Source organism: Lynx rufus, unplaced genomic scaffold (genome assembly GCF_022079265.1).
Source record: "Lynx rufus isolate CCGP_SWC_20201006 ecotype Redwood Valley unplaced genomic scaffold, mLynRuf1.p SCAF_1, whole genome shotgun sequence".
Taxonomy (NCBI): Eukaryota; Metazoa; Chordata; class Mammalia; order Carnivora; family Felidae; genus Lynx; species Lynx rufus.
This window is the reverse complement of record NW_025814823.1, coordinates 18,493,889-18,520,937: the sequence shown is the minus strand read 5'-3', so window position 1 is coordinate 18,520,937 and position 27,049 is coordinate 18,493,889. Positions and strand designations below refer to the sequence as shown.

Below are 27,049 nucleotides of genomic sequence, written 5' to 3'. Positions count from 1 at the left end.
AGGACACTCCTGGAAATCCTCAACCTTTAAGGGATGGGCAGAGTTGCAGGGGCACCTGAGCCCAACTGGGATGGGTAGCCAGAGAGCTGGGAGGAGAACCAGGAGAGGCGGCAGTAAGGTAGGTTCCCAAAGGAAGAGCAGGTTTGAAGGTCGAGGTCATGGTTAACAGTGTAAAAGAGGCTAAGAAATCAAGTAAAATAATTTAAAAAAAAAAAAAGCCTAATAAACAACATGGGGATGGTTGGGAATCATGGTGAAGTCAGAAGCTTCTAGATAATCCCGGTGTAGGGAGGGAGTAGAGAGGAGGAGAAGAGAAAACAGCGTTGTGAACTTTCTAAAGAGTTCTGGCCATGGTGGCAGGAAAGAGCTCCTCCTGGAACCAGAGGACTTTGGTGTGGAGGCACATTGAAGATGAAAGAGAGAAGAGCAAATATTACTGAGTGCCTTGGGTAGCTGAGACCTCTCAGCAGGGATGGGAGTGGATTCCAGGGTTTAAGGAGTGGAAGGTGCCCCCCACCTTACGGCAAGCCCAGAACGTGTTTTCGATGCTGTGTGGGCATTAGGGAGCGGAACCATGTGATGGTCAGACTGTGTGAAGGTAGCCCTGCCCCGTCCTTCTCCCGGCTGTGTGACCTTCAGCAAGTCATTTAAACCCCCTCAGCCTCAATGTCTTCATCTGCCACAATGGGACTTACCTCGTAAGGCTATTGGAAATACCGAGTTCCATAAGGTACATAAAATAAAGTGCCTGGTAAGTACTTTCTGAGCGTTACCGCCTCAGAAGGATGGCTGCTTGCCAGCGGCCTGTCCATCGAGGGCGGGGGGCGGGCGCGTCCCCCAGTGTCCTCCTCTGTCCTGAATGGGGTGCGGGCTCCTCCTCTCTGCTCTGCTTGCTCTCTCCCTGCCCCGGAAGCCACACAGCCCTTGTTGATCTCTGTGATCTCGACTGTACTTACTCTGTGGGGCCTCTGACAGGAATAGAGGTGGGGACACACCTACTGGCACTCTGCATCAAAGGGTAGGTGACACCTCAGGGGGAAACCACAGCTTCGGAGCTCTTTGCTGGAAAGCCCAACCGCCTGTTTTTCTGTAGGCCGGGATTGCTGTGAGAGGGAATGCGGATTGCCCCCTGGAACAAGGCAAGGTACTTCCGAAATGGTCTTTTTGTTTTTGAGCATCACCGCAATGCGATGTATAAGGTGATGTAACAAGAAGGGAGCGCCCCGAGGGAGGGCAAGGCGATTCCTCACTAGATTTCTAAGCCAAATTCTGTGCTTTCTTTCGGCTTCTGCTGCCCGCCCCCAATTTCCTCCCAGCAGTGACTGGGGCTGCCTTCCCTCTCCTCCCCCTCCCCCCCCCCCCGCCTCCCCCATCCCCCGCCCTGTTAGAGAGCTGGATAGGCTTATCCCCACAGAATCAGACAGGGGAGCCCCAGGAAGGAGATGGGGGCTGGGTTGAGAATCCAGTGCCCAGAGAGGAAAATGAGGCTCAAGGTCCCTCACTGAGTAACTGAGTGGCCAGTCCGGGACTCAAAACTCGGCTCTCCCGGCTCCTGGTGTAGGGCTATTTTCACAGTCTCTCCCTGTTAAATGATGGGGATTTTAGTAATCCACCCATCTCCCCTCAGCCTCTGACAGTTGCTAACTTACCCAAAATGCTCTGCACACCTCCTGTGAGTCAGGTCCTTTCTAGGCACTGGTGACATAGCAGCAAAACAGAAATAAATCTCTACTCTTGTGTGCTTACAGTTCAGTGAAGGGAGACAGATAATAAATAGGACAAACAAATAAATGATAGCAGTATCCTCCACAACGTCTCCCCAGGGAACATTTCCTCGATAGACTGCCACTGAATTACTAAAGCCCAATTTCATAGAATGTATGTGTCTCTTAATACAGTGTCTTTTTGGTCAATGATTATCTAGAAAAACACATACGTATATGACCTCCAAACTCCACACAACATTTAAACTGAATGATTTGCAGGCACAGTTTTGAATGATAGTCTAAAAGCAATTCCTGGAAAGTCAGAAGTCCTTTAAAGGCCCATGGAGTGTCAGCATGGGGTGTGTGTACCATGGTTGTTAGAGCTAAGAGAGAGACCATAGCATATCAAGCAACTCTTTGCTATGAACACAGCAATTTTTCGGTGATCAGAAAGCAATGCTGAGAGCGTCTTAACGTGTATATCCTAACTATGTGGACACATAGGCGTTTTATACTGTCTTAGTTACATTTTAAGAAATTGGTTGGGAATTTGGGGTTGATGTAACCCAACATCCCGAATGAAGTCAAGGGAAATAGACTCCCAGTTAGCGTTGTGCTGAAGACTGATATTTAAGAATCTATCCTGTTAATTATGTCGTGGGAAGGCGAGAGGTGTCATCAACTCCCAGGGCCATATTTGTGTGCTTTCTCATAGCGACGTCTGGTTAGGACTATGGTTGCCGTTTTGGTGTCCCCTTGGGTGACAGATCCCTTTCAGGGGGAGCTAGCACAGAAAATGGTCTTTAAGTCAGAGACGTTTAGGTGGGCACCCTATCTTTGAACACGTCCTCCACTAGGAAGCTCAGTGATGGTGACCATGGCCAGTTGCAAAATAGCTTCGGTAGAAAGCGCAAAATGACCCCTGGTCAAGTTCAATGCCTGACTTTTGCCAGGAGGGGTGGCCCAGTTCCGTGAACTTTTTTTTTTTTCCTTGAATGGTAGCTATGGAATGGGAGGAAGTCTCCCACAAAGGATTTCCTTTGGTCATTGTTTGTTTTTTTTTTTTTTCTTGTTTTTTTTTTGCTTAGGAAAAAGCATGCAGTGGGGGAGGGACAAGAATCCCCCTCCCTTTGTGAATTCTGTGATTCAGAGTTTAAAAGGCTAGTGGCAGGATCTGGGTCATAGACTTGGTTTCTTTCTTGTGTGAAACCTTCTGCTTCACATGCCTGTCCCTTTAAATGTTGGGACAAGAGCCCTCATTCTGTTCTATTTTGGTATTTGGTCACATGAGTGCAAGGTGTTTTCCTTGAGGTTAGAATCTGCACTAAGGGAAGTACCAAGTACTGGAATAACCAAGTCTTAGGTTTTTAGCTCTGTAAAAACTTGAAAGGTCACTTAGCTCCGCCTCCTTCTCAAAGCAGAACCCCCTCCTACTCCCTGTGCTGCTAAATGAGAGTGTGTGCTCTGAGCACATCTGAGTGAGGGTGAGTGCATTAGTCAGGCTTCTCCAGAGAAACAGAATCAACAGGATATGTATACATATAGGAGGAAATTGACTTTAAGGATCGGCTCACGCAATTATGGAGGCAGACAAGTCCAAAATTTGCGGGGTGGGTCACAGGCTGAAGACCCAGTATTGTGGTTTGAATGTCTGCGTCTCTCCCAAATTCATATGTCAAAATCCTAATTTCCAATGGGATGGTGTTAGGAGGCAGAGCCATCGTGAATGGGCTCACTGTCCTTATGCAAGAGGCCAAGAGACTTCTTACCCCTTCCGTGGGATGAAAAGTCTATAGCCAGGAAGAGGGCCCTCACCGAACCATGCTGGCACCTTGATCTTGGACTTCCAGCCTCTAGAACTGTGAGAAATGGATTTGTTGTTGGCAAGTCCCCCAGTCTGTGGTATTTTGTTACAGCATCCCAGACTAATGCTGCAGTTCAAGTCTGAGGGCCATCGGCTGGCAGAATCCCCTCTTGCTCAGGAGAGATCAGTCATTTGTTGCATTGAAGCCTTCAACTGACTAGATAAGGCCCACCCACATTGTGGAGGACAATTTCCTTTACTCAAAGACCACTGATTTAGATTTACATCTCATCTAAAAATACTCTCACAGAGATATCTTGAATAGTGTTTGATTAAATATCTGGGTACAGTGGTCCAGCCAAGTTGACACATAACATTAATCATTACAGTGGGGTACAGTATCTGGAATATTATGGGTACCTGTGAACGTTGAACAATTAAAACACACACACACTCACTCGTGAATTGAACTCCCCCTGGGCGGAAAGAAATGAAGAGCAAGTCTTGGGTGGGGAGAGTATCTCCTTGGTGATTTGTGCCTAAAAAAATGGGTGGGTAAAGGATATGACGCCCGGGCCTGGATAACTGATTAGGAACAACCTTGGCTTCAGAGCTCTTAAAAGCTAATGTTAGCCAGCTGCAGAACGTCCTGCATCCCTGGATTTGCATAGGTGCTGAAAGGGACAGTTAGCTGGTGTGTGTGTGTGTGTGTTTGTGAAAAGTATGTCCCCACACACACATGTGAGGCAGCATAACAGAAAGGTTAGCTGGCACACGGGCTGGGAACCACACTGCCAAGTTGAAATCCAGCTTTGCCACTGACTTGCTGTGTAACTGCGGGCAAGCTACTTGACCTTGTGTGCTTGGTTCCCTCATCTGTAAAACTGGGAAGTAGCAGAACCCATACTTCCTAGGCTGAGAGGAATAAATGAGATAGTGGCTATGGAGTGCTTACAAGATTGTCTGGCACATAAGTCCTAGAAATGTCAGTCATCATCATCATCATCATCTATACGACGCATGCCAGTGGTTGCCATGGTTACTCGTAAGCAAAGACCAAAACTCTGCTAATGTGGTATTGCAGAGCCCATGCTGGATATAGCCTCCTGAGATGTATACTTTTGGTACTTCATTTTTTTTTTAATGTTTTATTTTACTTTTGAGGCAGAGAGAGACAGAGCATGAACGGGGGAGGGTCAGAGAGAGAGGGAGACACAGAATCGGAAGCAGGCTCCAGGCTCTGAGCTGTCGGCACCGAGCCCGACGCGGGGCTCGAACTCACGGACCGCGAGATCATGACCCGATCCGAAGTCCAACGCTCAGCCCGCTGAGCCACCCAGGTGCCCCTTCTTTTAGTACTTCATCAGTGGAACTCCATTGGGTAGGATCCAGATCATATCTGTCTTAAATTAAATTAATTTTTTTTTTCAGTAAACAGTGTTAGAGCAAAATATGCTGGCTTGACATTGGAATAAATTCAGCCTTTGGGGCTTGCGAGGATCACTTGCAGACACACAGCCTTTCTGCTGGGGAGGGGGGAGTGCAGGAGGCCTCTCCCCTTACTGCTCACGTACTCAGTGAACGTGTTGCTGGCCACCTGAGGCTCAGGTGTGCCTGAGGCTGCTGGAACGGGAGCGCAGAGAATGACAGCTCCTGGGCTCTGGCGGGATCCGGCTCCTTCTCCCTGATAAATGGCTTCGCAGATGCTGCCAGCTTCATGCTCAATTAATCTCAGCTGAATTGATCATCCAGTTATAAAGAAAACCATTAGCAATAAGGCAAAACTTCCCAAAGAGCTTTTACGGGGAGGAGGAAAGGAAGTGAATTGGTTTTTTAAAAGAAATTAAGATGATGAACCGTGTTCGAAAAGAACACAGCACCAGCCTTCTCTCTACCCAGCTGACTCAGCCCTAAGGGGGTGGGATAAGAAAGTGGGTTTTTTTTCACCTATTCGTCTTAGGAATCGTTCAGAGGAAATACCTTTCAGATAAGCGAGCACACATAAGGCTTATCCTGTGCCAGACTTTATTGGAAGCTGAGAAACTTTACACATACTGTTATCAACTTTTTGGATTTCCAACAACACAGTTGGAGCGACAAATGGTATTATTTTTCACCTGTTTTGCAGATGAGGAATCTAAAAAAAGATGAAGTAACTTGTCCAGCCTCACAAGTGGCTGAACTGGGATCCAAAGTCTGTGCTCTCGGGCCTTTGCTACATGTGTCCCGGTTCTCTATCTTTTGGGGGGACCCAGACTCCAACTGGGCCACTCCCCTTGCCCCTGCCTGTCCTTCAGCTGCTCTTCACCTTATTCCCGGAAGGTCACATTCATGTTTCCTGTACCACATGCAGCCCTGCAAAAAGTAACTCTGTTACTATATATGTAACGCATGTTCACTGTAGAAAAAAAGCAACAATAGAAAATACTGGGGAGCAAACAAAAGAAAAGAATAATTATTCATGCTATACTTGCTATAATTATTACACTTGCTAAAACCCTCCTTAACTTTTTGGTATATATCCTTCTAGATTTTTTTTTCTATGTACGTCCTTTCCTCTTAAGCAACAGCGAGCTGATAGTCATACTGTTTTGTGCTTTGATCTTTGTCACCTGAAATGTCACCTAGAATGTCTTTTCATTTAAATAAGTATATTTCTATGACATCATTTTTAATTCTTAAAAAGTATTCCACCGTATGGAAACATTACAGTTTACTCAACTAATCCTTGCTTTTTGGGTAACTTACTTGTTTTCCAAATTTTGAAATTTAGAATTAGAAATGAGCCTCCTGTAAACCTCCTTGCAGCTCACCTCATATGTACGTTACACATATTTCAATTAAAGTATTAATATTAATTATATTACTATGTTTAATAATTATTGTAAATGCCCACTAGCTCACAGGTTTATTTACAAACCACCACCCTTTTTCACTTCAAGAGACTCACCTATTATTAAGGTGATCACTGGGATCAGTAGTAAGTTCTAGTCAGTTTTCATTAACATGAATCTTGATTTCATGAAAATTGTATGAATTCAACGTTAAAACTGTTGTGAGTCGTGTTTTAATTTTTTAGAAGATAACTGATGGCCTATGAATAAAACATACAGAAAGTGGCATATTCTGACAGGCTCTCAGGAGCCTCCTATGCGAGACCCCGGCGGGGTGGGACGCCAGTGCTCAGGGACATTTGTCTCTGTCACCTCGTGCACTGGCTTGAGAATCAGGACTGATAGTCCATGTTAGGGCAATGTGCCTGCCACTCCTTTGGTTCAGGCCCTCGTCAGGCTCTCCCTGAACTCTTTGCTCAGCCTCCTGCCTGGTTTCCTACCCCCTGGAGCTTCTCTTTATTTGCACTTTGCCGTCAAATTTAGCTAACTCGCCAGGCGGATATTGCTCAAATAGCCAAAAACCTTCAGAATGCTTTTTCATGGAGGATGGAGAGTAAGAGACTAAAATGCAACAAAAAGGGGGCGCCTGGGTGGTTCAGTCCCTCGAGCATCTGACTTTGGCTCAGGTTGTGATCTCACAGTTCGTGAGTTCGAGCCCCACATGCGGCTCTGTGCCGACAGCTCAGAGCCTGGAGCCTGCTTCGGATTCTGTGTCTCCCTCTCTCTCTGCCCCTTCCCTGCTCGGTCTCTCTCTCTCTCTCTCTCTCTCAAAAATAAATACACTAAGAAAAAGTGCAACAAAAGGTTTAGCCCAAGTATCAGGTGTTTATCTTCCACCATTCCGTAATACCTGCCTGTGCCTTGCCCCTCCACTTTAACAGGTAGGAAAAGCTCCTGACTACCACTAGGGGGGCTTCCTGCTTCCCAACCCCCTTTCCTGGTTTTGTCTAAGCTTCAGGTAGTCAGGGGCACCCGTCACCCCCTCCCCCCCATACGCACCTGCCCTTAGGCCGCCTGCCCTCTGGCCCAAAAGCCGAGATTCTCCTCATTAAGAGTACTTTCTATCCCTCTCTCTCTCCTCCCCCCAATCGGGGTTGGGTAGTCTCAGCTCAGATGTGTGTTTTCAGTGCCTCTAAAAGAATTGTATTCTTTTTCTAAAAATGCCTTTAATTGGAGAAGCAGAAGCGGCAGGGATTTACAGTCAGATCAGGGGACAGCATGACACTTGTTTTCTCACAGACAAGGTGCTTGTGAGGAATTTTACCCTTATTAATGTGACTCAAATGGAACTGAGCTTGAAAACAGATGAACTGAGCTTGCAGGGTGTCTTTTAAGGATGCCGGGCTCTTGGGAGAGTCGGTGCCTTATCATAACTTTGCATATTTTAAATGGTTTTATCCAAAAAAGTAATCATTCGCTTTTCTTCCCCTCTGAGGGCACATGTGCCTGGGTACCCACAAGTCAGAGTCAGCATCAAAACGTTCCCATGGTTTGGTCTAAGGCAAGGCACCCACTACATGGGGGCAACTGAATGCAAAGACGGAGACATTTATTAAGCGTCGAATGTCTCAACCAGTGTGACCGAAATGAAAAACAGCAAAAACAGCACTTGTATCATGGGGACACAGGCCCGATGACCTGGTTCTTTAACTGGCGTTTCTTTGTATAAATCTCTTTAATTTCGCGGAAGCTTAAATGTACAGAACACTGTTGTTTACATAACCTCATTTAAACTCGGGGAACTGGATTCCGTGAAGTTAGGAGGCTGGCCCAAAGTCACACTTCTTTAAGTGGTCAGGGGTAGACCCCCCGATTTTGGATCCGGGTCTTTCCACTCACGTGCAATTATGTTTTGCTAAGAGCTGTTTCCGTGCCATTTTTTCATTGCCCATACATGCGGATAGCTTGCATTTGATGGAATTGCTGGCTAAAATCATGGGATTAAGTTTTCAATGTGAGCCCCCAACATGGGCATCTGTGGGGAAGAATGGCTCATGAGTGTGGACTGTGGTGGGGGCCATGGTGGTGGGGGAAGGAGTGGGCGTCACAGGTCTTGGGACACAAAGTACAAGAGTTAGGGCTTGGTTTCTTCAACACCCCCTCCCCACAATCTGCACTTGTGGGACTGTTGGGTCTGCATTCCAAAGAGCTTGTGTTCGGTCTCAGTTGAGGAGAATTGGGGAGGGTCTAGAGGGGAGCGGGAGATAGCAGAAGGAATTTCCTATAATGTCCTTGCCCCTCTTCTTTCCCACCGTTGGCAGCCAGACAACTCCTGAATTCAGGACAGAGCAACAACACTTTCAGGGTGTTATTTGATATGCAGATATTACAGTTAACTAGGAATACGTTTGGACCTCCTCTTCTTGATGCCAATATATTATTTTCTTCTAGACTGCTGTTGAATGTCAAAAAAGAAAAAGTGACATTGAGGAACAGGTTGACCTTAAAGGGGTCTACAGTTATTGTCTTGAACATTATTTGGCAAAAGTGCTGACAGGCTCGGAGATGAGCAAAGGTGAGGAATCTCAAGATTTTTGACTGCTATGACTGACCAGGAGAAAGTACAGGTCAGCAGTATATTCCCAAACCACTGAGTCCTCTTCGGGTTCTTCCTTTCCACACCTTTTCTCTACTGGCTTTTGTAAAACCTTATGTCCTAAGACAAATTTATGAGGAAGCAAAAGGGGCTGATGAAAGAAATTGAGTCCAGTGGAGTGGATGAGAAGCCTTAAGGTGTTTAGTTCATCTTGTCCTTTTAAACAGAGGTCTCTAACCATGCTCCCTATCACACCTTTTACTGTCTTTTCTTCCCTTGGCACGAAGCAAGGGAAGAAGTCATTATTGTTGTTATTGTTACTGTTGTTATAGTTATTGTTGTTAACACTGGTGGAGCAAAAGAGTTCCCATCTCTCTCTCACCAATAGAGTTAGACCCTTTGGAGAAGAAGTAAGTTTGATGTGTCTCGCTAAAAATATGTTCCACATCTGATGGATAGAAATACAAGCCATAAATCCGTCCACACTATCAGCCAGGATCAGTCCTTTCCCTTTTCACTTTACCATATCATAAAAGAGCTTCTAACGTGTCACCTTTTGGTGACACTTGGTGATAGCATACCGATGGGTGCTGCTAAAAAAACACCTTTGAAAGTTTGGGCTATAGGGTTGGTGACTGCTGTAAAATGGCCGGATTAACTTTACAAATAGTGAGCAAATCATCTTCAGGTATTTACTCTCGACTCGTTACTCTGACGAGGCGGGAGGCGAGACCCTGTAATGAGGATCATTGACAGGAAGGGTAGGTGATCATACAGAAGGATGCTGTTCAGACACGGGGCAGGAGGTTGACTATAAATTTCTACTACTCTTGAAAAGGCAGAAGTCTAAAATGTAACACTAAAAATTTAAAAATAGTGTTGCATTTTGGCCATTGGTTATATTTACTTCTTTTTGATAAATATGTAACTGTATATCATTATGCATTTATCAAGTACCTGACAAGGGCCACATGCTGTGCTTGTCTAGGACACTAAAACAACCCCGTATTTTCTCTGGTATTGGGAAGTGGGGAGGAACACCCTCTGTTAAATTTTCTACCTCTGTTCAGTTGCTACCAGATTAAGTTGCTGTTAACTAGTCAAGTGGACCCATTTGAGACTGTGCTGTTTATCCTTCCCTGTCCTCTGTGACAGTGAGTGTGACCAGTGAACACACAGAAGCCAGGTTCCAGAAAGTCATAGAGTATGGAAGACAGAGTCCAGGGTACTCACCATCCATCCATCTGAACCCAAGACTCCTCGGTGCCTAGAATTCTAACACTCATATAATTCAAATTAATTACACCTTGATTATTTATTTTAAAAATCTAAGGAAGCCTGCACAAAAAGTACATTACAATAAGGTTGAATGAAATCAAAATGGAAAATTAAGACCAAAGAAAATGAGTCTATGGATATGCTAATTGTATGTAATTTGCCTTGATTGAGACTTAAATTTGGCTGCCAGCTTCATGGAAGCCCAGACAAAAGGGAAATAAGACAAGTTGCATCTTCTTCACAGCTCCTTGGAGGAGACAAATTTGATCAAGCATCAAATCCCAGAAAGGATCTTTAACGGGCTGCAGTGAGAAGGTTTGTATTTGAGAGCCACCTGGATTCCTCTCTAAAAGAATGACTAACCCTTTGTCCTAAGGTCCAGTTTCCTCCTCCCTCGGAAATAGGGTTAATAGTAACTACTCTTCAGGGCTGTTGTGAGGATTAAATGAGAGGCTGGGGAGAACGTGTACTGCATGATTGTTAGTTGGAATCGACCTAACTGTTATCAGTGGGGGAATGGTAAAACACAGAATGATACACCCTACATACTGCCTCCATCCGGTGCTGCACCCCTCCCAGGCTCCCCACCCTTTGTCAATGACTTTGCAGTTTCTCCTGGGAGAGCCAGAGTATATTCCCGCCACCCCCCCCACCCCCAACCAATTCTGAACTTCGCTGCATAATTTGCTTTGGCCAATGAAATGTGGACAGAAGTGACTCTGAATCGAGCCTAGACCTTCAGAGGCATTACGTGTTTTCATTCACGCCTCTTGAATTTCTGCCATCACTGTAAGGATGGGACCTGCTGATTGTTTGGTCCAAGGATCATAACGGATGCATGGAACAGGGCTGGACCCAACCTGAAGTTCAGAGCCCAGACAAGTCTGGTTGACTGAAACCTTCAGTGTGAGTAAAAAGGAAAAGAGGAGAGAAAAGAGAGTTGTTGAAAACCATTGCATTTTGGGGTGATTTGTTACATATGCTTACTGTGATAATAGCTGACTGATACAGTGGCCTTCTGTGATCAAACCTGGAGAGATATCTGTGATCTGTTAAATGAGAATGAAAGTTTCAAAAGCAAAATCATATAAATTCTGCTTTTGTAGAATAATATAAATGTCTGACCTGATTTTTTTCTTTTTTTTTTTTAATGTTTTTTAATTTATTTTTGAGAGCGAGACAGAGCACGAGGGAGGGGCAGAGAGAGAGAGAGAGGGAGACACAGAATCCGAATCAGGTTCCAGGCTCTGAGCTGTCAGCAGAGAGCCGCATGTGGGGCTCGAACTCACGAGCCATGAGTTCATGACCTGAGTCTGACCTGAGTCCGACCTGAAGTCCGACGCCCAACCGACCAAGCCACCCAGGCGCCCTGACCTGATTTTGTTTTTTTAAGAAGAGAATATGTTGGGGCATCTGGGTGGTTCAGTTGGTTGAGCATCTGACTCGATTTTTGGCTCAGGTCATGATCCCAGGGTCATTGAATCAAGCCCCGTGTTGGGCTCCATGCTGAGCATGAACCTGTTTGACATTCTCTCTCTCTCTCTCTCTCTCTCTCTCAAATAAAAAATAATAAAATAAAATCAACTGTATTTATACAAAAAATAAAATAAAAGTTAGAAATAAAAATTAAAAAAGAATATGCTTATAGACCTAAATATTAAAAAGTATGAGGGATGGCACTCACATCTTTAAAAGTATGAAATTGAAAAGTATACACATTTTAAAAAACTGATGGGTTTTTTTTTTGCCTTTTTTGAAAAATATTTAAGTAATCTCTACACCCAACGTGGGGCTCGAACTCATGACCCTAAGACCAAGAGTGGCCTGGCCTTCCGACTGAGCCAGCCAGGCGCCCCTGCTTTTGCCTTTGGGTGCGTGTGTGTCCAATTTGTGAATTGCAAAAGCTTAAAGGTCAAACACAGGCACTTCCAGGCAGACTGCTGCTTCAGCACTGTGGGGGTCACCTGTCTAGGGTTATCAGGGCAGACTTTTCGCTCAGGCTTGCCCTCATCATTGCCTGAGTGTCAGAGACTGTTGAAGACGACCTTGCGTTCCCTCAGCTGCTGTCGGAGCTGCGCGGCTAGCGAGTAGAGTATTTAGGACTAGAAACCAACCTGGTTTCTTACTTTGCTTCCTTGCTTTCTCCCCCCAGAAATATTTGTACTGTAGGCATTACACTAAGTGGTAGGGATGCTGTAGTGGACAAGATACTCTAACAAAACACTGGCACCATCAAATCCCCAACCAGAACTTTATCCTTTCTGCACTCTTACATACATAATTTTATATAAATCCATAAGCACCGTCTTACGCTTTGCTTCTGTTTTTCTTCAGAGCTGTCGCAGTCCATTTGGGCTGCTATCACAAAATATCACAGACTGGGTGGCTTATAAACAACAGAAATTTATTTTTCAGTGTCCTGCAGCCTGGAAGTCTGAGATCCAGGTGCCAGCGTAGTTGGGGAGGGGGCCCTCTTTCTGGTTCATAGATGGCTGGTTTGTTTGTTTGTTTGTTTGTTTGTTTTGCTGCATCCACATAGGGTAGAAGGGGCAAGGAAGTTTTGGGGCCTCTTTTATAAAAGCACTAATCCCATACATGAGGGCTCTGCCCTTATGACCTGAACACCTCCCAAAGGCCCCATCTCCTAATACCATCATTTTTGGGGTTAGGATTTTAGCATATGAATTATGGGGGGACATAAACATTCAGACCATAGCAAGTGCAGTCTATTTTTTCCTCTGTTGTTTGGCTCCCCTACCCTTCCCTTTTCTGTCCCACTGGGACCCTTTGTCTGGAGATCATTTTGGTTTTCCCCCATTCTTCATTGAATACAAAGTTGTCCCAAGTCACAGTGTCGCATTCACCTTGGCCATTGGTGGTGAGGTGGGGGGTGGTAGACCGGATGGGTGGGTAGGGTAGGTGGCTAGTCAGTCCCACTGAGACTTTGTGGTTGGGTGACCAGTTAATACAGCATCCAAACCGAAGGCTCTGAGAGTAAAAGGAGGCTCGTTAATATTCCATTAGGAAGGGAGACATAAGTTGACACTCTCCTGGGCAAACCAAGCCCTGTGGTCATAGCTCTTTTGGTGTTGGTGGGTGGGGATATGCTGACGACGTTTGTGGCTTTGTGTAACTTGCTTTCACTTTTTAAACATTTCGGGAGCCCCTTCTACCCCAGCCCTGCGCCCAGGCCTCTCAACCTCTGGGAACCCATGGTGTGTTTGTTTCTCCCCAAGGAGACGCTAATATTTTTTTGGGAAAACACCTTTAGAAGCTATGGGATATCAATCAGCTGAACTTTTAGGGCACCTGGCACGCACCGAACATTCACTGAGCAAAGAGGCAGTCACAGTTCATACCCTAGATGATCGTTGAGAGGCGTAACTGACACAATGCCTGTTAAGCACTTAGCACAGGGCCTGGCACATGGTAAGCCTCTAGTGGGTTTTTTTATTTTTTTATTTTTTTAAATGTTTTATTTTTAAAAGAGAGAGAGAGAGAGCAGAGCATGAGCAGGGGAGGGGCAGAGAGAGAGGGAGACACAGAATCCGAAGCAGGCTCCAGGCTCTGAGCCTTCAGCACAGAGCCCGATGCGGGGCTCGAACTCACACTGTGAGATATGACCCGAGCCGAGATCGGACGCTCAACCGACTGAGCCACCCAGGCACCCCTGTAGTGGGTTTCTTGATTATCATTTTAATCATCATTTTAATCATTCCACAACAATCAGTATGAATAAGGTAAGATTGTTATTTTCAAAATTTGGGCAATGATAATAGGGACATATCCAAGCAAACATGTAAACAGTGCTAAAAATATCTACAAAACTAGAAAGCGCTAGAGCTCTTCACACTCTTACGGGTGTGAGTCACCATGTCTGTAGGAGGAAGCACAGGGCGGGGTGCGGGAGGTGGCCCTCTGACTGCCTCCCACTCCTGCAAGAGGCCTGGGAGCTTCTTAGGGGGAAACTCCTCTCCTTCATGCCGCCGAGAGAAATCTTTTGCTTGAAAGGAAATCCAGGGGTGCCTGGATGGCTCAGTCGGTTGAGTGTCCAGCTTCGGCTCAGGTCATGATCTCACTATTGGTGAGCTCGAGCCTTGCGTCGGGCTCTGTGCTGACAGCTCAGAGCCTGGAGCCTACTTCAGATTCTGTGTCTCCCTCTCTCTCTGCCCCTCCCCTGCTTGTGCTCTCTTTCTCTCTCTCTCAAAAAAAATATCAAAAAAATAAACACTAAAAAAAAAAAAATAGAAGGAAATCCAGTATGTGGATATTTATATTTTATAATGGTAAAAAAAAAAAAAAAGGCTACCAATTAGGATTATTTTAAAAGTAATGCATCATAGCAAAACCAAATTCTAAATTACATAGCAATTTAGAACTTGGGTTTGAGAGCCAGGGGCTTGGACTTGGCTGCTGGGTCCGCCCTTGTGGGGCATGTGACTCTAAGCAAGTGCCTGAGCCTGTGTGCCTCACAATTTCTGGACCTGTGAAGCAGAGATGTTAGTAAGGTTTGCCTGAAGCAGTTCACGTGAGGGGGAAGGGAATTAATCTGTGAAAAGTACCCAGGGAGTGCTCGGTACCTGGTGAGAGCCCCACAAATGTCATCTATAACTTGATACTTTAAGCATTCCCAGAGGTTATTAAGGTGCTATTAAATAAGTTAAACTCCTTAAGCAACAGCTAAGTGACCATGAGTTTAAAAGGTGTTTGGGGGGGGCGCCCGGGTGGCTCTGTCGGTTGAGCGTCCATCTCTTGCTATCGGCTTAGGTCGTGACCTTGCGGTTCGTGGGTTCGAGCTCTGCGTCAGGCTCTGCGTCAGAGCCTGCTTGGGATTCTCTCTCCCTCTCTCTACCCCTCCCTGCTTGTGCTCTCTCTTTCTCTCTCTCTCTGAAAATAAACAAACATTAAAACAGATTTTTTAAAAAGTTGTTTCTTACATAGAAGAAATGTGAATGCATTGGCCACATACAAAGGCTCAAAAAATGATTCTTCTGGTTCCATGGCTCTAGTTAGACTGTAGTGCAAAAGATCACAGACGTTCTCACCTGTTTTTATCAAAGTGTAGTATTTACACCTTATGATGGATTGAAAAATACTGTTTTCTTCTAAACTAACAATTTGTCCCCTAGGAGATGGCTTTCCAAAGTTTGCTAGAATAGGAAGGAGTGGGTCTTCTAAGGAGAGAGCTACCATGCTTACTCTCATAATAAAGAAGCTCGAAGGCTCAGCTCCCTATTACCTGCACCTCTGGGCTTGAAATTGAAGAGCTGCCCCCAGGCCGGATGGCTGAGGACACAGGGACCCAGCTGCACAGCCCAGTAGGCTTCCCGGTAAGAAGGAGAAAAGAGGCAGCGAATAGCATAGGTTAGCAAAAGTATCTCAGTATTCTTTCCTTCCAGTCGACGGATGTAAACTGATGTGCCAGGCTCTGTGCCCAGTGCCTTCACGAGACTTACCCAACCCTCTGTGACCATCACCTTAAACCAGGATGTCGCCCGGGGCGGAGCACTGGACGGGGATCCCCAGCCCCGGTTTGGTCATCTCCAAAATACAGCATTCACCTAGGTGGTGTCTTTGGTTCTTTGCTCACTAATGTTCTCTGGCTGTAACTGCTTCTCTCTAAATATCTAAGATTCCCAGGCCAGCATTCCCTTTGACAGCTCTTGGATACTTCATAATTAGCGCTGAGCCCTATGGCTCCCAAGTGCCTTCCTCGTCTGATTTAACAAACTGGCTCTTTTATTCCATTTTCCCCTGTCTGGAACTGTGAATGTTATAACTCTGTACAATGGGAATAGTAATAATACCTACCACATAAACTTATCATGAAGATTAAAAGTTTTAGTAGATGAAAGTCTTTTCAACAGTGCTTGACACATAAAAATTGTCCATTTGTATTTGCCATTATTACAGGATTGTTAAGCACCACCTATGTACTAGGCCTAGTGCTCTCCGTGTGTTAGCTCATTTAATCACCAGAAAATATTCATTTCTTTTAATGTTTATTTATTTTTGAGAGAGAGAGAGTGTGATCAGGGGAGGGGCAGAGAGAGAGGGGGACAGAGGATACGAAGGGCTCAGGCTTGCAGGGCTCGGGCTTGAACTCATGAACTGTGAGATCATGACCTGAGCTGAAGTCAGATGCTCAACTGATTGAGCCACCCAGGTGCCCCAGAATTTATTCACTTTTACTTCCGAGGGATAGAATTTTGTGATCAGTAGTATTTTTCCTTCTCAATCTTTTTTTTTTTTTTCAACGTTTATTTATTTTTGGGACAGAGAGAGACAGAGCATGAACGGGGGAGGGGCAGAGAGAGAGGGAGACACAGAATGGGAAACAGGCTCCAGGCTCCGAGCCATCAGCCCAGAGCCCGACGCGGGGCTCGAACTCACGGACCGCGAGATCGTGACCTGGCTGAAGTCGGACGCTTAACCGACTGCGCCACCCAGGCGCCCCAATCTTTTTTTTTTTTTTTAATTTTGTATTCCTGACCCTCTTTTAACTGGTACCAGCATCGCACCAGTCACATGGATTACAATCTTTGATTCCTCTCTTTTAGCCTCCTCTCCTTCAGTCCACCTGCTCCTTATGAGATCAGGCAGATTTAAAATTCCTCTCATATATTTCCTTGCTTTTTCTTCGCCCTGCCTTTTCCAGGCTCACTAGGCACTGTCCTCGTTTCTTAACTGGTTCCCGTCCATTCCAGGTTATATACTGCTACCTAACGTATCCCATGGTGGAGTTCTCCATCAAGTGCCATTTCCTCGTCTTGGAATTGAAGACTCTTTACTTTCCGGTCTTAATCTACCCTTTGGAACATCTCCAAAGTAGCCCCTTTATGCACTCTAGTCTACCGCCAAAGTGTGCCATCCCCTTCCCCACTTAATATTAATGCTGCCCCATCTCCCTGGGAGGCTGTTCTTGTAATTCATTTGAATACAGGTTCCTTGTCAAATATTAAAGCAATGTACGGAAGTCCTCTTTGACTACTCCCGGACCCTGCTACCTCTCCCCAGAGACTGCCACCATTCTCCGTCAAAGGGCCTTCTTCCCACCCTTGTCCTCTGCATTGACATTCATGTATATGCGCATACAGAGAGTATATGGTGGTGCTTGTTGTTTTGTGTGTGGGTGTGTCTATGACATAAATAGTATCCAACTGTGCTTATCATTCTGCAACTTGCTTTTCTCCCCCAGCAATATGTCCTGGCAATCTGTCCATCAGGATGCATCTTAAATGCCACCGAGAATTCCCCCAAACGTTACAAGATTCCATTGTACTGGAGGTACTCTCTCGACTGACCCTCCTCAGCATCTCTTAGGGAGCTTTGTGCTTTATATGTGTGTGGAGTAGGATGATGCATGATTTTTTAATGTTTCTACTTTTCTATAATTTTAAAAATTCCAACTATTCCTCCAAGATGATATTTAAACAGATAGATGCTAGATTAAACACAGCATACACGCGTTCTTCTGTTTTTGCTGTAATTTTGTGTTACCCGGACACCTATTAATTTGTCCTCCCTGTGACCTTGATAGTAGGACGGCGGGGTGCCCTGGGGAGGCAGGCAAACACAGCATATAGGTCACCAGGAAGACGTGTCCCTGTGCAGATTCCTCAGACGTGCCCAACTCGTAGGCAACATCTCTACTAGCATATGAGAAGAGCAAGTCTCATGGAAAATTCTGCCACACAGCCCCGTGCCCAGCCATGCTGGAGCCTAAGCAGAAGGAAAAATGGGTACTTCTGGAACTTTTTTCTCAAAAGTTCATATTTATGTTATTAATATGTTACATACTCACATATATCTATACATCAGATAAATATACAGCATATTAATTATGTTATATGTTGCTTAACTAATTATAAAGTATATATCATAGAAACACATTACATTTTATATCATTATATTATATTAGAGATGTTAACATCAAAAGTTCATGAAAGCGCTACGATTTTAAAAAAGGACTGTGTATCAGGCCCGCCGGGGTTGTGCAATCTGTGTGCATGCCGCTGGGAACCCCTATAAGCCGCGCAGTGGGGGAGGCCCAGGTGCAGGCCCAGAACCGGGGGCTGATTGGAAACAACTGTTCCCATTGCACAATAATGCCACGTTGTGAAACAAACACCAACAGCCTGCCTTTACTGAAAATTTGACATTTTGTCTATCGTAGATTTAAGAAAATTACTGCATTCAAATCTTTGTTTTGGCTCCCTTTTAAATGTGACACGTGAGGGAATGCCTCATCGGTGTCTCATCCTGGCCCTGTGGCCACAATAAAGGTAGCTGTTTATTCACTAAGCATTTATTAGCAAACGATCCGGGAAGTGGTGCGAGCTGTTCTGTACATTTGCGTTCCAGCTCCTGTCCCGCCCGTGGGTAAGACTTGTGTTCTCCAGAGGCAATTTTCCCAGATCCCGAGGCAGATCCTGTGACTCTCGGCCTACATCACACAAGGAGAGTCCTCTAAGTTGATGGCTGTTGACACAGGACTGTTTAGGGAACGACCTTGGGCATCAGCCTCAGGACAAAGCTACTGGCCTCATTAGAGTTTTATACTCCATTCCGGCAAGAGTGGGAAGTGTCTTTAAATGTTTTAAATATTTTAATCCACATTTCTGAACTTTTTACGAATTTCAAATAGTCATCATGCTACTTAAAGTCTTTTATTTTACCAATTAAAAATCCATTTACAATATTCACTGTGCTAGTTAGTAAAGTCTCGGTTATTGACCAAGACGTGGATCATGGCCCCTCTTGTGGTGGCCGCTTTGGTGTGTTCTGGTGTAGCAAAAGCAGACGACCCTTGGAGTGTGGCTTGTTTTTTAGGTCAAGCCTAGAGTGAAGCTTGAACTAGCCGGCACATCCATAACATCATACCATCTTCCCTTTAAATGTGCTGAAGTAAATAACAGACTCCATAACAACCTCCCATGGTGAATGGACAAATTTCTTCCGTGAGTGTGGCCACCTCACTATTAGGCAAATCCACATTTGTCCTTGGTCAGCAGAATTCCAGGGTCGGGGTCCTGGAGGCATCTTCCTGACCCCTGTTGCCCTGGTGGCCCCTCTGCCTTACTGCCACCACCCCAACCCCCCCCTCCCCCTGCCCGCGTGCAACATTTGTGATCAGCAACTACCACAGGGCTGTCTAAACATGGTGGTGCTGGGGGAAATCAGATCATGAACTGGAGTGAGTGAGTGAGTGGAGACAGGCTGACCACCTGCATTCGACAATAACAAGGAGAGTGTGACAAGTCAAGGGGTCACAGGAGGTCTTAGCCAACAGGAACCCATTGCAGGGGAGGCGTGGGAAGCTCAGGGTCCTGGAATCTGAACTGAATGGGGGACTCCAAGCCAAGGAACTGTGACTTAAATGTAAAACCTCACTGAGCCCGGGGCCGATGTGACTGGAGAATAAAGACTGTGCTTAAATCCTCCCACAGACTAAAGTACAGACTGGGACATGACCAACACTAGGCCAAGGTTTGTGGGGTAAAGGAATTATGTCGACTCTTCAGGTGTCCGGAGGGGAGTGAGCATTACACGGTCCTGGTGCTAGTCAAGATGTGACTCCTCCCCAAAGCCACCAAATTCAAGATACAGTCCCTGGAACTTATTTAACAAACACTTCTGAGATTATGGGTTTGTTTTCTAGGGATCTAAAACCCTACCCTAAAAGAGAATGGCAGGAGTAACTTCTGACTAACCAAAGACACCAGTTTCCTTGTAACTAGTTACCAGTTAGCCAATGTTTTAGTGATAGGTGTTAACGTTAGCCAAATCCTTGCTGTGTCCTAAGCACAACTGCATATTTTATATGCATTCATTTATCCCTATGGTCCAGATAAGAAGAGTAAGGGGTTATGCCACATGCCCAAGTTTAGTGGCAGAGTGAGGATTTGAACTGGGTTCCTCCCCAATCCTGAACCTGTTCACCCGCGTTCCCAGACTCTGTGTTGTGGAGCATGGCCAACGGCACTGAAGGATTTCTCAGAAGGGTGCATTTTCTTCCTTGTTTTCCACATAAAATACCCTCCTGCTCTGCTGACATATGAACCGTTCTTCTCTGCTTTTGCTGAGAAATAATGGGTGCTCCTCTTGAAGTGTCTGACTCTCGAAGGACTAGCAATTACTTTATAAGCCAGAGCAGTTGTAAGCAAGCCACAACTGGAAGAGCTGTCCTTACCACCAAAACAATCTGAGAGTGAGCAACGTGTCCAGTTCTCACCCCAAAGCCCGGCCGATTGTTAATCAAAAAAGTGGAGCTTAAGTGAATGAATTATGAACGGCCTTAACGTGCGTTTGCATCTTTGACATTGTTCTATCCCCAAATAAATGCTGGGTTTGCTACTGGCTCGCCCCTTGCTGGTTGGATGAATTTACATCACGCAGTTTCTTTGATTCTTTGTATGCGTGATACTCATAAAATAGAGTTTTGAGAAGATTTTTAGCTCATAAAGGACTTTTTTTGTTATCCATCCTTTCTCCAACCTTCCTTTCAGGGTCTAAAGCATTTTGCCAGGAGAATAAATTGCATGTATGTGAGATTACTTTGATTTTTGTTTTTTTAATGAATTAGAGACATTCATAACAGCCCACACGAGCTTGGCTGAACATGAGAATAATGTGATAAAAGCATAGCAGTGCTTTCATTTGTCCACTAGCATTTTGGATAGGTGTATGATTTCTATTACACGTTTTAAAATTTCGATTATGCTAGCCTAGAAGTCTCTGAAGTTCCACGTAGGTAACTGTGGTATTAAATCGCCACAAAAACCCACGTTGCTTTTAAAATTCAAGGAAATCTGTGTCTTCCTGTAAATTTGGTTTCTCCCATTTTGTCAGGGAAGAAACAGAGGTCCTTGGCATCTCCGTGGTTCATGCCACAGGGGTTTATGGTGAGCACATTGCAGAACTGCAAGTTCCCACACACCACAGTTTCCGGGCTTAAATAGGTGCACAGAACGTATTTTGAAATGAAGAAAATGGTGACGAGTGATGAGAACGTTAGTAAATCAGTCACTGCAAAATGGCCATCCTTAAGAGATTGAGTAATACTTTCAGGGCGCTTGTGTGGCTCAGTCGGTTGAGCGTCCAACTTCGGCTCAGGTCATGATCTCACAGTTCGTGGGTTGGAGCCCCACGTCCGGCTCTGTGCTGACAGCTCAGAGCCTGGAGCCTGTTTCGGATTCTCTGTCCCCCCACCCCCGCCTCTGCCCCTCCCCTGCTTGCGCTATCTCTCCCAAAAAGAAACATTAAAAAAAAAAAGAAGAAGAAGAAGAGATCGAGTAACATTTTCAAAGTTACGAAGCAATTGTGCAATGTGTAGCCACCACACTTGACGATCCCAACAGCATGCAGATTTCAGTGCTACCGCTGCCTTTCTTTCTATCTGAATACCTTTACAGGTGCCCTAGGGGACCTATGCTTTTCTCCCCTTGTCATTGTCTCCCAACCCAGCAGCCAGATGTGAGTTCTACTCTCAGATCTAGCTGTGTGACCATCTTACAGAATTGTCAGGCTCAACAAAGCAATGTGTGTGAAAGCATTTATTTGCACTCCAGAAATGTGAGGGGCTGCAGTTAGACCCAGCAGTTTTTCAGAAGTTCAAATAGCTATGGCATCAAAAATTAATGAATAAATGATTGACTAGGAAAAATATTTGAGGTAGCATTTTACTTTCCTAAAGTGATCATATCAGTTTTCTCCATCTTCTCCGCAGGGTAACAAGATTGGCCATGTGGGAAGGTGGTACAGGCATAATTTCCTTTTTTTTTTTTTTTTAACAGCTTTTAAGAGGTAAGAAAACATTTATTGGAACATATGCATCTGGTGTCAATTTGCCCCACACATTTTATTATAAAAACTTTCATATGGAAACATTGAAAGAATTTACCGAGAATACCCATAAACCTACCACCTAGACCCCACCATTCACGTTTTACTGTACTTGCTTTGTTGAGAATCTCCCTATCTCGTCATCTTAGCATCCATTCATTAACTTGTCATATTTTTAAAATACGTTTCAAGGTAACTTACAGACATCGGTAAACTTTCCCCTAACTGGCACACATATGAGTAACTAGAGCTTATAGTATTTTTTTCCTCTCAATGTCATCTAATTTAACGTCCTAAAAATCACGGCACAGCATATTTTTTGGTCTGCTTCTTTGCTCCTGAAGCAAGGAGACCCTCATTTCAAGCCCACTCTAATGCAGAAGCGGACACGTGAAACATACTTGCAGGGCTTCTCTGGGTGAAGCGGGACGGGGGCCAGGAGCACGGGTCCCCGAGCCCCTCATGGGATGCCTCAGGTGCCCTGGATTACTGCACTTGGGTGGGTTCTCTAGCGGCACGAGCCTCGGTTGGATCATCTGTGGAACAGGGCTTTGCAAATAGCTGTTCCCTCAGGTTCTTTCCAGGCTGCTCTGCACTCTCATTCAGTGATACTAAAGCATTGACCGAAAGCCTTGCGGACCTCCCCCTTCACAAATCTTCAGCAGAAAGCTTTCTCTTGTTTTAATTAGCTCGATGCAAGAAGCTTCCTTTAAGACTGTGGGTCTGAAGGCCTGAATTACTTCCCACACTTGGAATGGAGAAAACCAAAAAAACAAGAACCTCGTCTAGGTGGACGGCCGATTGCAGTAGCCTGAACACTCGGGTGGGCGTGTCGACTGGGTGTGCATGACCACGGTGTCCATCTCCGAGGGCCTTTTGCCAGGTCACAGCGGAGAGCACCCTCAGTCCTGCTGTGAGTGAAGCCCGCCTGGGAGACTTAATCTTCTCCTTGTGCCTTAAGACACAGTACTCTTGTGTGTGTGTGGCAGAGGGCAGACCCTTCACTAGTTGGGCAGCAGCCTGGGCATGCGGGTGAGTCTTGGGAATGTGGGTGGGAGTTGAGACTGGAACCAGATGGGCATCGCATGAGCTGGACAACTAGGAGAGTCCAGGCCTGTGCCCCGAGAAGCCTGGGATGCCCAGAGGTCATTCATGCTAGGTAGAAAACACTGTGCTGTAAGCTGCGAGGATAGGACTGTGTCTGAGTCAACTTTATGCCTGGGGCCTAGAAAGGTGAATGGCAAGTAGACAGATGGGCCAATAAATGTTTATGAAAGAAGGGAGAGAGGAGGGGAGGGAGGAAAGAAAGAAGGTGGGATGGGCTGGTTTCCCTGAATTGTAGCAAGGGCAGGGCCACCATCCACAATACTGCTCACTGATTGCCATCGACAACTTAAATTGAGCTCTCCACTAATGACCACTGTTTGAAATGTGTTTTGACCATGGGGTGCCTGGGTGGCTCAGTCGGTTAAGTGTCTGACTTAGGCTCAGGTCATGATCTTGTGGTTCATTGGTTCGAGCCCCGCATCAGGCTCTGTGCTGACAGCTCAGAGACTGGAGCCTACTTCGTGGATTCTGTCTCCCTCTCTCTCTGCTCCTCTCCTGCTCATACTCTGTCTCTCTCTCTCTCTCTCTCTCAAAAATAAATAAAACATTAAAAAAATAAATGCGTTTTGACCATGATTCACAGTAAAAAACCAACAAAACAATAAAACCCCCCAAAAACTCTTTAAATGGTGACCCAGTATGCACACACGCATATACACACACAGAAGCACGTGCACGCACGCGCACGCACACGCACACACACACACACGTCTTAAAAATGGGATGGGTACCGATAACTTTCATTCCATTCTACCAATCCCTTTCCATTCCCCAAACACTGGCTTGTAACCCACAGACTGAAAAACTCTAGAGCCAATCCCTTTGATCTCTTCTGGGACATTATTCTTGCAAAGATCACTTTCCTTTCCAGGATCTATAATCTCTCTCTCCTACATGAGAGAGATTAATCATCTCTTCCTACAAACATATCAGGTTTATTCTGTTTTGTAAAAAAGCAAAGACAATTCTTCACTTGACTTTGCTTCCTTTCTAGTGACAGCTCTTCAGGACACCTTCTTTTTTTAGGATGAGCTTTTTAAGTAAGGGATCTATACCTGCTACTTCTTTTCCATCCAGGCTTTCCTTCCCTAACCCCCAGCAATGGGTTCTCTTCCACCATCTTCTCTCAAAGGATCCTAATGCCCTTTGGCTGTGCAGGTCCAATGCTGTTTTCTTCTCCCTCCTCCTTCTTTTTCTCCTTTTCCTCTTTTTAATTCCTACTCTTCTTGATTGGGATACTTTTGAACCCTGTTCTCTTAACAAGGGTCTCCTCTCTTGATATATTGTTCATGCATTCATTTATTTACTTGATTAGTTATTCAGCATTGGCTCAAGGGACATATCAGCGAGTAAAATATGGACCTGGGTGCTAAAGGGAAAACAAAGATTAGTTAGATGCATCATCCCTGCCCTCCAGCCCAATGACATATAGAATAGGACTTGGATTAACACAGTTAAGTGCCTATTGCTAGAGGTTGGAGAGCCATTGGATGGTGGAATGTGGATAAGAAATCAACCTTTGGAGCTGGATAGATCTGGATTCAAATTTTGGCCTTGCCAGTTTTTGGCTATCCGATTTAGAGCAAATTATCTTACCTCTCGAGATGTCCACTTCCTCTTTTGTCAATGGTGACTGATATTCATGGTGCCTCCCCACAGAAGTGTTGTGAGGCTATGTCATCTCATTGAATTCTCACGTGTTCCTCTGAGGTAGGTACTGTCATGAATCCCATTGTACAGAGGAGGAAACTGAGGCTCTGAGGGGCCGTACTGTCCCTAAGTGGAGGCCTGAGATATGACCCAGGCATGCTGACTCAAGAATTTGTGATCATGGGGTGCCTGAGTGGCTCAGTCGGTTAAGTGTCCGACTTTGGCTCAGGCCACGATCTTGCAGTTCATGGTTCAAGCCCCGTGTCGGACTCTGTGCTGACAGCTTGGAGTCTGGGGCCTGCTTCAGATTCTGTGTCTCCCTCTCTCTCTATCCCTTCCCCGCTCACTCTCTCTCTCTCTCTCTCTCTCTCTCTCTCTCTCTCAAAAATAAATAAACATTAAAAAAATTTTTTTAAAAAGAATTTGTGATTGCAAACACAAAGGCACTTTGTCTCTGTGTGTCCCAGAGGCCAGGGTCTAGTCTTTAGTGATGCACGACTAGAAAATAGTTTCATCGGTATTTGCAGAGGTGCCGATTGATAAGCCAGAAGAGTGCTTCATTCATTTACTCTTCAAGAGGGGAGACTGTGCAGCTGCACAGGATCCATTCTCCTGTGCAAATCATGTGGACGTCAAAAGATAGTAATGGGGGGCACCTGGGTGGCTCGGTTGAGTGCCCAACTCTTGATTTCAGCTCAGGTCGTTGCATTGAGCCCCACGTCAGGCTCTGCACTGAGCACGGAGCCTACTTAGGATTCTCTCCCTCAGCCCCTCCCCCTCTCGCTCGCTCTCTCTCCCTAAAAATAAAAAAATAATTAAAAAAAAATAACGGTAACTACCATCAACTAGGCATGTGCTATTTGCCAGGCAATATACAACTGGGCTCATTGTACCTCACAGCACCCTGAAGTCAATGTTATTAGCCCAGTTTCACAGAGGGGAAGACCAAGACATGGTCAAAACTCAATATAATTTAGCAGCTACTGCTATAGCAGCTGCGACAGCAGCTAAAACACCTGCCCTCATGAGATCTAGACCAGAGAGAACAGGACTAGAACAAAGAATAATAAACAAATAAGAGAGCAGAGATTTAAAGGAAGATGGAGACAGAGTCATCCAGGTATGTGGGGGAAGGGGGAGCCAGGAAAGGAGAATGGCATGAGCAAAGGCCCTGCGGCTGGAAAGTACTTGCCATGTTTAGAGCGCAGAGTGAAGGTGGTGGACTGTCCAGCTGGAGGAGCACAAGGGCACAGTGGGAGGACCCGAGGGCAGGGCCGGGACTAGACTAGCGTAATTGTTCATAATAGCTGTAGCAGCAGTAGATGAGATGTAAGAATTTTCCTGGTAGTTCCTGCTGGTAAATACCAGAGACTGGAAATGAACCCAGGTCTCATTTCAGAGATAATATTTTTCATTATTAAATCTCACAAATTTGGGGGTCAGAACAGCTTCAGGCAAAGGGGACTGAGTGTCCCCACAGAGTATTTCATGTCATCTGAATTGCTCCTATTCCAGGGAACTATGCCCAGAAAAGAGCAACCTTTGTCATCGGGGACATCACAATCAATTCTTTGTACGGCTACGGGTAAAGATGGACGACATGGTCCTGACTGATTGCTTTTTCGGTCAACCCCCCCAAAGTTCCACTCTCTGCATTCAGTCAGGTCACGCTCTGATTGAGTGGGTTAGAGCTTTGTTTATAATGGTTGAGTCTAGATCTTTCCTTTTGTGAAACATCTAGTACTGGTTCCCTTGCGTAGAGTCAGCTCTCCTTGTATCTGGATCTTTTTTACCATCTCCGGGAATGAGCTACTTCTTCAGAGGACTCAGGTTATATGCTACATGTGTGGCCTTCGAGGAGTTCTATTGCCAAAAGAATAATTTTCCGCCCTAGGCCTCTGTTTCTGGGGCAGAGGGGTATTTGAAGAACACTTCCATGTGATGAGAGACCCTGTGGGAGAGAAGGGCAAGGGCTTCATAACTAATTTTGAGGAATTTGGGCTTTCGTGGTGAGCAGGCAAATGGAAAGAAGTGTAAGATAACATTGAAGCTGGAGCTTAGGTAACTGGGAAAATGGTAAAATGGCAGAAACTGAGAAGTGAGGAAGAGAAAGAAAAGGTCTCAAGATATTTTGGGGAGGTGGGTTGGGCAGGCTGGGCATAAGAGTACATATGGAGAAGATGCATTCTATTTCAGAAAGGGTGGATTTGTCGTGTGGCTGTGATAAGTC

The 27,049-nt window shown here is 45.4% G+C and overlaps 1 long non-coding RNA gene across 4 annotated transcripts in view; it reads left to right on the top strand.

Moving 5' to 3' along the window:
- Nucleotides 1-1,055: 1,055 nt before the first annotated feature.
- Nucleotides 1,056-27,049, top strand: part of LOC124511709 (uncharacterized) — a 240,815-nt gene continuing 214,821 nt past the window's right edge. For all 4 annotated transcript variants that reach the window (XR_006961956.1, XR_006961954.1, XR_006961955.1 and 1 more), the window contains exon 1: nt 1,056-1,144. This is a non-coding gene — a long non-coding RNA (uncharacterized LOC124511709). The remainder of the gene's footprint in view (nt 1,145-27,049) is intronic.